The sequence below is a fragment of the Ovis aries genome, chromosome 4 (genome assembly GCF_016772045.2).
Source record: "Ovis aries strain OAR_USU_Benz2616 breed Rambouillet chromosome 4, ARS-UI_Ramb_v3.0, whole genome shotgun sequence".
Lineage (NCBI taxonomy): Eukaryota > Metazoa > Chordata > Mammalia > Artiodactyla > Bovidae > Ovis > Ovis aries.
Genome location: NC_056057.1, coordinates 41,337,394 through 41,349,374, shown reverse-complemented (window position 1 = coordinate 41,349,374; position 11,981 = coordinate 41,337,394).

Sequence of the window (11,981 nt, the reverse complement as noted above, 5' to 3'; positions counted from 1 at the left end):
ATATACACACTGCTATACATAAAATAAACAGCAAGTTCCTGGTGTAAAGCACAGGGAACTATACTTAATATTTTGCAATAACCTATAAGGGAAAAGAATTTGAAAAATAATATGATTAATTGAATCATTTTGCTTTACACCTGGAACTAACACAACACTGTTATTCAGCTATATTCAATCAAAACAATTTAAAAAACTGAACCTATAAAAAACAGTAAAATCATTTATTGTCACAACACATGTATATAATACAATTATATATATATACATTCCTGTTGTTTTAATGTTATTCTCTGCATTCCTCTATCATTTATTTCATTTGAATTCTGTCTCCTACTATGCACCTGAAAACATATTGGTATTTATTTTGTCTTGTTAATAGTTTCGGTCAGTAGGTAACTTTCTTAAGAGGTATAAAAAGACAAAGTAAAATGCTTTGTACTCAGTTTTCTAGACACTACTACAAAATCTACATTTTACAGAATTTGAAATAGAACTACTTACATTCCAATATATATTCTGAGAGTCAAATTCTAGAAAATAATTTTGAAAGCAAGTATTCATAAATTGGTTGCTAGAAGTTTTTTCTTGGTTGTGTTTGGCTTGGGTGATTAACCAATGATTTGCTAATTTTTGGAGATCTAAATATTCACTCATTACCAGCGGAGAGATAAAAACTAACTTATCTTCCTTTAATTACTACTTCATTTATAACACTGAAAATGTTAAAATAAGTTATCATAGAAATACCAAGTCCAATCAGTTTTAACTTATCTGATAATAAACTAGCTAATAAAAAATGCCATTTACAAAAAAAAAATATCTGTAGGTATATTTTTAGACTTTTGGAGAATCCCTCTTAGAATATCTTTAAGAGAAGAAACAGTTTGATAATACGGAAGGTCATCAGAACTCTAGTAGTTTATCTTTTAAAATCTCTAGTATAACCGGTTTTGTCTTTCCTATTTTAAGTACGGTGCATCATTGCCAGAACATTCCTAAGGCTTTTGAAACTTTATCCTCAGATTCCAGAGGGTTTCTCACATCACGGAACCTTCTTTGATTTTGTATATCTACTAATCCAATGCCTACCCAGATGATGTTCCCAGGATAGAACCATGGGGCCCCATAGTTTGGCACTCCGTTTGTATGACATGCCATGAAGAATTATAAAAGAGAGCAAAGCTATATATTATCACCTAGAAGACTCACTAAATTTATTTCAATGACAAATTGGATATGATTTATATATTGTATATATTTCACATGATTTTAGAATTTTCCCCATTTTTGATATTATATTCTATTTTAAGGACCAAGAGCCAGTGCTTAGCTTAGTCGTTGAAATGATTTTGAGTGATAAAGCAAAAACTATGCAAAATCATGAAAATTAATGATTAAGTTTTTGTGCCATTTTATTTATTCAATATCTATCATTCATGTACTTAGAATGTGCTGGATATTGAATAGACTCTAGAGAGCAGTGATTTTTTAAAAAGAGAGACATATTTCTTGCTCTCAGGTGATATGGAGTGTTGTGAAGAAGACAGGCACTAGAGAATAATTATAAGTGCATAATAAGTGTTACAAGAAGCATAAGGTAAAGTGGTACTCCATAACACAGGACTCAACATAATTTGAAGAAGTTAGGGGATGCTTTGTGGAGGAAAGCAAATCAAAGGTGTTAATTAACCAAAGAAAGGGGTCAGCATTAGTGGTTTACAAGCATCCCTCTTTCTCATTTATATTTTATACTATGTCCTCTTATCACTTAACTTAGTCTGTTTAAGCTGCTATAACAAAATACCACATGGTTTATGATCAACAAACATTCATTTTTCACCGTTCTAGAGGCTAAGTTCAAGACCAAGATGCAGGGCTGGGTGTCTGGTGAGGGCCTGCTTCCTGGTTCATAGACAGGCAGTCTTCTAGCTATATCCTCACATGCGGGAAGAAGAAAAGGAGCTCTCTGGAGTCTTCTTTCATGAGGGCACTAACACCATTCATAAGGGCTATATGTTCATAATGTAATCAACTCCCCCAAACCCCAAGTTCTAAAGTGATCATACTGAGAGTTAGGATTAATCATATAAATCATGGGTGAACATAAACATTCAGTTTTATAACACCACTTTTTGAACTATTCTGGAGAATATGGCTGTTGAGGGGATTCATTTATAAAGAGAAGTGAAGAGACTACATTTAAACTGAGTGTATACTGAAAATATATACGTATACGTATATGAGTATACGTATACTGAGAATACACTTAAACTTACATTCCCCTACCCTGCACCCCATGCCACCTCATACTCATAACCTTCTCATCTTCTATTATTCTGAAACTTAAGCAGGATTCAGTTTAATAAGAAACTGATTTCTGGGGGAAGGAATTGAGAGTAGCCTACATGACTTACTGTTAATACTTTTCTTTATCCTCTATTCATTTATCCTCTCTTCAATATTTACATATTAAATATAATTATAAGCAAGATATTTTATGTATGCATATATATGTTTCCCTTCCCCCCACCAAAAGAGAGGCTTCATAGCCAGTCACTTAATTTTCAAATTAAATAATAGGATTGTCAAAAATGTCAGAAAAATGGACCAACTTAACTCTCATCAGTTAAATATTTACCTGTATTTTCTTCTCATTCTTTTGTGGCTTAATTTGAAATTTAATTATTTAAATACATATGGCTCAATTTGGTATATAGTATAAGGCAAACACTGATTTTATCCTATATTATTTGTAGAATAATAAGTGTCCTCATCATCAATTTGCAAGGCATCATTTGTTATGTACTATGTTCCCATATGTTATAAGGTTTATTTCAGGGCTCTTTATAATTATCTTCTAATCTGTATGCTGCTTTTTTAGAACAACCTCTTTGCTATTTTAAGTCTTAAAGTTTCATAGTGAACTTGCACAGCTGATCTAATTCATTTTTGTATTTTCTTTTTTTTAATGTATATGTTAAAACTGTTCTGTCTAGTTACCTAAAACACCCCACTGAGGTAGCGATTTGGAGATCTTTAATCTATAAGGTCATCAAGAAAACTATTTACTCTACAAAATCAGACTTCATTCAGTGACCTAGCTTTCACACACACACACACACACACACACACACACACACACACGTATTTCTTATATAGTCTGTGTATTTATTGTTAAAGTTATTCTTAACATTGTAGATTTTAGATGCTATCACAAATGCAGTTTTTCTTGATGATCATTCTAATAAGTTCATTCTAAAAGATATAAAGTTAATTATTTTTTACATAATATACAAATATTTCAAATGTAGATTATCTATATCTAAATCTGTTTGCTTTAATTTTTATCCTACTATATTTTCTAGAAATTCCAGTGTAATATTAATAGTACTAGTGAAAGTGGACATATCTGCCTTTATTCTGATTATAAAGGAAATAATACTGTATGAATTGTTGTTATTGCTATTCAGTCACCTAATCGTGTTCAACTCTTTGCTACTCCATGGACTTCAGCACGCCATGCTTCCCTGTCCTTCACCATCTCCAGGCGCTCGCTCAAACTCTTGTCCATTGACTTGGTGATGCCATCTAGCCATCTCATCCTGTCGTACCCTTCTCCTGCCTTCTATCTTTCCCAGCATCCTGGTCTTTTCTAATGAGTCAGCTCCTCACATCAGGTGGCCAAAGTCTTAGAGCTTCAGCTTCAGCATCAGTTCTTCCATGAATATTCAGGATTGATTTTCTTTAGGATTGACTGGTTTGATCTCCTTGCAGTCCAATGAGAGTCTTCTCTAACACCATGATTTGAAGCATCAGTTCGTGGGTGCTCTGCCTTATTTATGGTCCACCTCTCACATCCATGCATGATTACTGGGAAAAATATAGCTTTGATTATATGGACCTTTGTCAGCAAAATAATGTCTCTTCTTTTTTAATGCATTGTCTAGGTTTGTCATAGCTTTTCTTCCAAGGAAAAAGCATCTTTTAATTTTATGGCTGCAGTCACTGTCCACAGTGATTTTGGAGCCCAAGAAAATAAAGTCTGTCACTGTTTCCACTGTTTCCTCATCTATTTGCCATGAAGTGATGGGACCGGATGCCATGATCTTTGATTTTTGAATGTTGAGTTTTAAGCCAGCTTTTTCACTCTCCTCTTTCACCTTCATCAAGAGGCTTTTTTAGTTCCTCTTTGCCTTCTGCCACTAGTGAATATTTGAATAATGGTGAATAATCTACTTGTGCTTAAGGAAAATGATATTCCTGGGAGAGGGCACATTTTCTTTAGGATCATCTAACAATCTGTGTCTATTCTCAATATTAAAATATTCATTTCACTATAGATTCTCATTCTTATCTTGTGAAACTTGTGTGCAGGTCAAGACAACAAGCAACAGTTAGAACCAGTCATGGAATACTGGACTGGTTCAAAATTGGGAAAGGATTACGTCAAGGCTGCATATTGTTACCCTGCTTATTTAACTTCTATGCAGAGTATATTATGTGAAATGCTGGGCTGTATGAAGCACAAGCTGGAATCAAGATTGCTAGGAGAAATATCAATAACCTCAGATTTGCAGATGACACCACCCTCAAGGCAGAAAGTGAAGAGGAACTGAAGAGCCTCTTGATGAAAGTGAAAGAGGAGAGTGAAACAGTCAGTTTAAAACTCAACATTCAAAAAACTAAGATCATGGCATCTAGTCCCATCATTGCTTGGCAAGTAGATGGGGAAACAATGGAAACAATAATAACAGGCTTTATTTTCTCTGGCTCGAAAATCACTGCAGATGGTGACTGCAGCCATGAAATTAAAAGACACTTGCTCCTTGGAAGAAAAGCTATGACAAACATGAGCAGTATATTAAAAAGCAGAGACACTGATTTACTAACAAATATTCTTCTAGTCAAAGCTATGATTTTTCCAGTAGTCAGGTTTGGATGTGAGAATTGGACCATAAAGAAGGTTGAGTGCCAAAGAATTGAATCTTTTGAACTGTGGTATTGGGGAAGACTCTTGAGAGTCCCTTAGACTGCAAGGAGATACAACTCTTCTATCCTAAAGGAAATCAGACCTGAATGTTCATTGGAAGGACTGATGTTGAAGCTGAAACTCCAATGCTTTGGCCACCTGATGTGAAGAGCTGACTCATTAGCAAAGACCCTGATGCTGGGAAAGATAGGGGCAGGAGAAGAAGATGACAGAGGATGAAATGGTTGGATGGCATCACCGACTCAATGGACAAGAGTTTGAGCAAGCTCTGGGAGACGGTGAAGGAGAGGGAAGCCTGGTGTGCTGCAGTCCATGAGGTCGCAAAGTCTACATGACTGAGCAACTGAACAGTAACGTAGATTCCCATCCTGTAATCTTTAGTTTTTGTTTTGTTTTAATAAATTTATTTATTTGTTTATGGCTGGGCTGGGTCTTCATTTCTGCCTGGGCTTTTCTCTAGTTTGGGCGAGCAGGGGCTACTCTCTAGTTGTGGTCCTTGGGCTTCTCACTGCAGGGGCTTCCTTTGTTGCAGATCACAGGCTCAAGGGCAAGCAGGCTTCAGTACCTATGGCACATGGGTTCAGTAGTTGCAGCTCCTGGGCTCATCATTTGTGGCACATGAGCTTGGTTGGCCCTTAGTATATGGGATCTTTCTGGATTAGGGATCAAACGTACGTCTTCTGTATGGGCAGTAGGATTCTTCGCCAGTGAGCCCTCCAACCCTGCTATCTTTTATATGATTCCAATGTATTTGATGACTCCTAAGATAGTTACATTCATTCTTCTTCACCTTTGGCTTTTTATATATTTCCAAGACTGCAAGGAGATCCAACCAGTCCATTCTGAAGGAGATCAGTCCTGGGTGTTCTTTGGAAGGACTGATGCTAAAGCTGAAACTGCAATACTTTGGCCACCTCATGTGAAGAGTTGACTCATTGGAAAAGACTCTGATGCTGGGAGGGATTGGGGGCAGGAGGAGAAGGGGACGACAGAGGATGAGATGGCTGGATGGCATCACGGACTCGATGGACGTGAGTCTGAGTGAACTCTGGGAGTTGGGGATGGCCAGGGAGGCCTGGCGTGCTGTGATTCATGGGGTCGCAGAGTCAGACACGACTGAGCAACTGAACTGAACTGAACTGAAGAAATGCTGTATCTCACTTAAAACACTTTAACTCATGAGTAACTATTATGCACATTTTAATTAAAGTGAGTTGCTATGTGTGTGTCTATTTACAAGCTACCATGCACAACACTGGTGACAACCAAGGCATATAGCTCAAATTTCACTTCTTCCATGAAGCTTCTCTTTACCACTTACATATAAATAATTCTTCCCTTGTAAACTTCTACAATATTTTGTTTCCAACATTCACACAGACTTCAGTTTAGTTCAGTTCAGTTCAGTCACTCAGTCGTGTCCGACTCTTTGTGACCCCATGAATCGCAGCATGCCAGGCCTCCCTGGCCATCACCAACTCCCGGAGTCCACTCAGACTCAAGTCCATTGAGTCAATGATGCCATCCAGGCATCTCATCCTCTGTTGTCGCCTTCTCCTCCTACCCCCAATCCCTCCCAGCATCAAAGTCTTCTCCAAAGAGTCAACTCTTCACATGAGGTGGCCAAAGTACTGGAGTTTCAGCTTTAGCATCAGTCCTTCCAAAGAAATCCCAGGGTTGATCTCCTTCAGAATGGACTGGTTGGATCTCCTTGCAGTCCAAGGGACTCTCAAGAGTCTTCTCCAACACCACCCTTCAAAAGCATCAATTCTTTGGCGCTCAGCTTTCTTCACAGTCCAACTCTCACATCCATACATGACCACTGGAAAAACCATAGTCTTGACTAGATGGACCTTTGTTGGCAAAGTAATGTCTCTGCTTTTGAACATGCTATCTAGGTTGGTCATAACTTTTCTTCCAAAGAGTAAGCATCTTTTAAGTTCATGGCTGCAATCACCATCTGCAGTGATTTTGGAGCCCCCCAAAATAAAGTCCAACACTGTTTCCACTGTTTCCCTATCTATTTCCCATGAAGTGATGGGACCAGATGCCATGATCTTAGTTTTCTGAATGTTGAGCTTTAAGCCAACTTTTTCACTCTCCACGTTCACTTTCATCAAGAGGCTTTTTATTTCCTCTTCACTTTCTGCCATAAGGGTGATGTCATCTGCATATCTGAGGTTATTGATATTTCTCCCGGCAATCTTGATTCCAGCTTGTGCTTCTTCCAGCCCAGCGTTTCTCATGATGTGCTCTGCATACACAGACTTACCACATACAATTAAATAGAATTTTCTTTTATGAATTTTTTCTTTTCATTCCTTTTTAGCAAAGTATAGTGATATCTGTCACAGGGTCAGAAATTAGACTAACTGGTTTCAGTTCTAAGCTCTGTTTCTGAACTATATGTGTGACCTTCAGCAAGTTTCTAGTGCAAATTGTCTGATCTCTCTGTACCACAATTCTATCATATGTAAAATAATGTTAAATGATATTTATAATTTACTTAAAATTTTACAGTGTTTTCCAAAAGTTAATGAAATATATTATCTCTTAGAACACTTTCTGGCACATAAAACACACTCAATTATTTGTAAGTAGATAACAACAGTAGTTGTTTAAAATAGGTCACCTTTGTGTTGAATTTTATCATTAATGTTTATATATATATATAGTATATGTATATACTACATACATATATACAAATATATATATACTACATTTATTATATATATAATGTTTATACATATATATATACATATATTACATTTCATTTAGTCATCCCAATAAATTCACAAGAAAGTTGAAGCTTATAGAGATTAAATTACTTGCCCAATGGTACATTCTTAGTAAGTGAGGGAATTGCAATTCCAACTCATTTGGTCTCATGGTAAAACCTCTGCTGTTTAGCAGCATACAGTTCACGTTCCCAACAAGCAACAAAGGACAGGGATCTCTCTGTATAAAATTGCAGATTCAGACATGGCATAGGAGAAGCCTTATATAGACAACTCAAATATCACAACTGCTAACACACATTCCAGTGGTGCTCAAACTTTGCTGAACTGTAGAATCACTTTGCTTTTTTTTTTTCCTTTAAAAAAAAAAAATTCCAATGCCCAAGGTACTCCTAAACCACTTAAATATGCATCTCTGAGGGTGGGATCAAGGCTTCAGCACATTTAAACCACCCTAGATGATTCCAGTGCATAACCAAGATAAAGAACCAATGATTTAGAATAGTGATTATAATTGGAACCAGTCAAAATTTAGAGAAATCAATCCCCCAGTCTTCCAGAAGGGTTAGGCAGGGTTTTACAGAAGAGGTTATTCTTGACTCAATATTTGGAAGACAAGTTTGCTAAGGACTCCTGGGAAAAATAATGAGTAGGGGATTGATATAAATATGAATGAACAGAATGCAGAAAAAGCGCATGGTATACTGGTGAAATTGCCAGAATTGTGCACTTCTGCCTGTATTGTACCATCCCTTAAATGATCTTGATTGTGTAATAATGTTTGCAATTCTTCATTCATCATTTTTTATCCTAAAAACATGACTTTGTTTCTTCCTTCCCACTTGCCCTCTGAGAAGCCATCCATGTGTGTTTTGACTATCCAAACTAATCCCACTTGATCACTTTCTTACATTTTGCTTATTATTTATTTGTATCTGGTTTTAATTAAAGTGACAATATATTGAACTTTTGTCATCTGTGTGTGTGCTCAATCACTTCAGTCATGTCTGACTCTTTGTGACCCTATGGACTGTAGCCCGCCAGGCTCCTCTGTCCATGGAATTCTCCAGGCAAGAACACTGGAGTGGGCCGCCATGCCCTCTTCCAGGGGATCTTTCTGACCTGGGATCCAACTGGCATCTGCCTGTGTCTCCTGCATTGCAGGTGGATTCTCTACCCACTGAGCCACCTGGGAAGCCCTTCTGCAGTCTACTTACTTTAAAATATCAGATAATAGATTCTATTAGATTTTGCACACTTGAATGTAGAGTAGTTTATTTTTTCAGTAATATAACTGTATATGTTATGCACCCAGTAAATCATTTTTTAGGGACTTTCCAGGTCGTGCAGTGGTAAAGACTCTGCCTCCTCATGCAAGAGACACAAGAAACACAGGCTTGATTTCTGGGTCAGGAAGACTCCTGGAGTAGGAACAAAGATCACTTTTTACTTAAAATAGTGTTTGTTTCTAGAGAAGGAAATGGTAACCCACTCCAATATTCTTGCAGGGAGAATCTCATGGTCAAAGGAGCCTGGTGGGCTGCAGATCATGCAGCTACAAAGAGTCAGACACAAACGAGCAACTGAGCACACAGTGTTTGTTTACTGTGGAATTGTTGCCAATAATCTGTTGTTTTTTTAACTTTCACCTATACATCTTTTCTATATTTCATATTTCTATAACTATTAAATATCATTTTTGAAGAGTACAATAGAAAATTTAATGCCTTAAAGTGATGTGTATGTGAGTAAATGTGTATACATATATAACATATCTATGAGGTAAAGTGTTAAGTTAAAAAATATCTGGCATTTTGAAAATGCATTAAAATTTAAGTCTAAGACAAGAAGACATTCTGCTCCAATAATTCACATATGTATTATTAATCAGAGATTAAAAAAGGTTGTAGATGGGATAACAACTTGGGTGTAAAAGAAATGTTGGTAAGGCCTATTGTTATGCTTCAAACTTATGTGCAAATGACTTCCAAGAATAATTGGTCAGAATGTGATTTGAGTCATAACTTAAAATTCAAAAGAAAACAATAAAAAAAACTCAAATTCTATTCAAGTCTAAGGGGAAAAAGTTGTTTACCACATATCCAAAGTAGAAAACATAAAGCACTGAGGTTTTTTTTTTTTTTTTTCAATGGGTATTAGTAGCAAAATGCAATGTCTGGCTTGAAATCACATGGTTGACAGTTTTTGGAATACTCACTGGTTTCCAATATGAAACCAAAAGATAAACATCTCCTGTCTTTAAAATGTAGTAAGCCAACATGTGTCTGAACTGTTTAATGAAATTCTACAGTGTTAACTGCCCCTGTGAGAGAAACCTAATGCACAAGCGGAACTGATAGATTAAAAAGTTCAATGACCAGTTTGAAGTGGGATCTTCATAATCTAGTTACAAGTTTCACATATTCAAAATAAACAGCTGTTGACATGACATTTCAAATAACAGGACAAATTTTACGGGCCTTTGGTGAAGCCTTGGAAACATCCTCTGGATGGAATAGAGTATTCATGAAGTAATTGCTCTAAAACAGCATTCCCTGGAACGATAATTAGTAGTTGCCAAATCCATTGTCACCCAGATATCTTGTTCTACAGAAAAAGACAAGGAAAGCAACTGATTTTCATTTTACCTCCATAACATGGTTTCCCAAGTACATCAAAGACTAAAAAAATGAAGATATGACAAATACATATTTTTAAAGGTTCCCATCAATGGAAAACATAAATTCTTAGGACTTCCAAATGCATGTCACTCTCACAAATAGTCCTCCAGAACTCTTCAACTTTATAATCACATTAAAAGAAGAATCTCGTATTTTCAAAGCTGACATCACATACTGGCAAAAGCAAAGATCTAGGGATCAGATTGTGTGTGTGTGTGTGTCTGAGCTTTCCCTCACCATTTGTGTGACCTCAGGTAAACCATTATATTTTTGTGAGCCTCTTTTATTTTTTCTGCAAACTAGCAATTATACTAGAGCAGTGGTTTTCCATTTTTTGGACGTTGTTGTTCATATGCAGTAAAAGGTTAATTTCGTTGCTGAGCCAATGCACCTGAGTCTTATTAATAGGGCTTGATTCAGATACACGTCCCTGAGTACCAGAATCACTTGTACTCATTTGCATTAATGAATATGCTCAGGACTGAATTTTGTATTAAAAATTCAAGAAACATAGTGCTGAACTTCACTTTCTTAATTGGTAACAACATTTACAAAAAGTTCAAGTACATGCACGAAGATAACTGGAGACAGTGTGAGATTTGCACAAGAGGAGTTAACTCTGAAGGGAAAGTTGATGTGTTAATGGTACTACAGGGTGGCCATTTAACATAAAATACATTCGCTGTGGATGTTGTCTCCCATTCCAAGTTTCAAAGAGTTAAAATACACTTTTCAAAATTTAAATTCTAATTAATTAGTTGTAGAGCCCTCCCAAATGCCACAACAGAAATTTTTGTATTTTTAAAGCTATTCAACTAAACAACATTGTACAGAATTTATGTGATTTACAATTACGGAATTCTAAAAAATTAAAAATATATATTATTGGTTAATAAATTTGTTGCTGGATTGCTTTATTATTGGCAGATATTTTGACAGAAGTCACTGCAGTCATGACCAGCTCCTTGCGACCCTGTGTACCACAGCCCACCAGGCTCCTCTGTCCATGGCATTCTCCAGGCAAGAATACTGGAGTGGGTTGCCATGCCCTTCTCCAGGGGATCTTCCCAGCCCAGGGACTGAACCCATGTATCTTACATCTCCTGTACTGGCAGGTGTGTTCTTGACCACTAGCGCTGCCTGGGAATCCCCTTGACAGATGTGCTTTGCTTATTTTCTATAAGACTTTTCTTTGTAAAGGAAACATGTAGAAAAATAAGTCCCATATTTAAGCTTTGTTCCTCTCATGCTATATTGTTGAATTTTTATGTAGTAAAATTTGAAATGATATGGAAAAAATTGGTTACATAACCAATTTCTATGGTGATCCAAACTCATTCTGAGTCCAAAGTGCTTACACCAATGCAAAAATACCTTTTTCTCATTCCTAAAAATTGTTTGTCTTTATATATATATGTGGGTACAAAGAATATCAGTGGAGGTTTGCACAGTCCAAAACTAAAAGCATTGAGAAAGTTTGATAATCAGTAGAAAGGCCAAGACTAAAAGAATCTTGTTTTTGGATGTGTTTATAAAGAAAATCTTTCAACAGGTCTTTGATCAGGTATC